The sequence below is a fragment of the Leucoraja erinacea genome, chromosome 12, assembly GCF_028641065.1.
Source record: "Leucoraja erinacea ecotype New England chromosome 12, Leri_hhj_1, whole genome shotgun sequence".
Taxonomy (NCBI): Eukaryota; Metazoa; Chordata; class Chondrichthyes; order Rajiformes; family Rajidae; genus Leucoraja; species Leucoraja erinaceus.
In genome coordinates this window covers 6,915,233-6,917,189 of record NC_073388.1, presented here as the reverse complement: position 1 = coordinate 6,917,189, position 1,957 = coordinate 6,915,233, and positions in this window count along the sequence as shown.

Genomic DNA, 1,957 nt, shown 5'->3' with positions numbered 1-1,957 from the left:
TTTCCTCCCACACTCCAAAGACGTACAGGTTTGTGGGTTGATAGGCTTCAGTAACAATTTGTAAATTGTCCCTAGTGTGTAGGATAGTGCGAATGCACGAGGTGATCGCTGGTCGGCACGGACTCGGTGGACTGAAGGGCATGTTTCCGCGCTGTCTCTCGAAACTCTAAACATGAATGTGCCAGTTGGCCCCATAGAAAGCTGCCCAGTACAGAACGGAGTGTTAAACCTGGAGCTGACGCCCTCCCACGGAGCATGAATCTGGCTCCATCCCAAAGAAGAACCGTAGGATATCCTTCCCCCCACCCCATAGCATCCCCACTGCCTCTGCCTGCTGAAGCCTAAAGGCTGACTGATCGAATTAGAATGTAACCCAAGCATGAAATTGCTCCTGATTTTACACATGCCTTGATCGCGTGCAGCTCAAAAATGCTCCTCGGTGCCTGAAACATTAGGAAACTTTGATCAAAGGTCGGCACTTTATACTTTATAGATTTTTGAATGGTATTTTTGAAATATTTACAAAATTATTCAAGACAAGAATGGAACCTAATACTGAAATGGTTATATTTGGTGTAGTGGAAGATGGGAATAAATTGAACACATCTCAAAATCTATTCCTTAACTATGGTTTAATAATAGCAAAAAAAATTAATACTTAAATTTTGGAAGGGTACATCAATACCAACGCTTAAAATGTGGATTGCAAGTATGTTGGACACCGCTCATCTTGAGGAAACGCGATTCCTCCTAATGGATAAATCAGACCAATTCATAACGAGTTGGTCTCCATTCGTCGTATTTTTGGAATCATATGGTGCAAGACAATTGTAAAAAATAACTGTTTCACGACTGGACGAGGGTTGGCCAAGACTATAAATAATGATCTCCTTTTCTTTTTTTATTTTCTTTTCTCTATTTTCTCTCTCAACTTTCTTCATTTACTCGTTTTCTTTCTTCACACACTATATATTTCACATCTTTCTATCCTTTACTATCTAACTTCTTTTTCTTATTCTAATCTTTTTTCAATGTAACAAAAAAAAAGAAAGTTGTACATAAAATGTATTATGAAAATATATATTAGGCACTTTGGTGCCATATGACTGTACTTACTTCTAATAAAATAAAATATTAAAAACAAAAAAAAAGGTCGGCACGGTGACGCAGAGGTAGAGTTGCTGCCTCACCGCACCGGAGACCCTGGTTCCATCCTGATCGCGGGGATTTGAAATATTTCTTTCTCGGTACTGTAAGACAGTGCTTCTTAAAATAGTGAATGGTTCACCCAAGGGCGAATGAAATTATTTTGTGGTGAATTAAACTAGACGGGTGAATGACTTAATTTATTCAGATATCTATATATCTTTTCCTATACTTAAAAAAGGCATTGACAATAAAGTGTCTAGTCGGCGCTTATTGGTTTTAATGGCAATTGAGCTGGACGTTTGATGTTTTTTTCCTCTCTTCCTATGGTTTTCTAAAAGTAGCAGGATATTTCCCAATTTACTGTAATATAACATTTTAGGGAAGACCATGGTTTTTGGAGCAAGTTTTCAAAGAAAAAAACTGCAGTGATCAAAGCCCAAAAGAGTAGGATGGGGCTGAAGCCCAGTTTAGATGTTGGAATGTTTTTCTTATCATTCTAATCGAATGATTATCCAACTCCAGTGGTAATTAAACTGCTTTTTATCGATCCTAGTTTTCTTTACATATTTTTAGATGTTCAAAAATTTAAATTAAATAGACACTTAAGAAATGAGTTAATTTTTGCTTTTTGCTAATATGACAAAATAAATGATATACAAAATTATATATATGTATAATTTATATATAAAATTAGGGTTATTTTGTTATTATTATTTATAAAAAACAAAATGGAGGGAAATGTAATGCCATAAGTCAGATGTACAGTGTACTATCATTTTTTTTTCCTCCAATAAAAAGAATTTATATA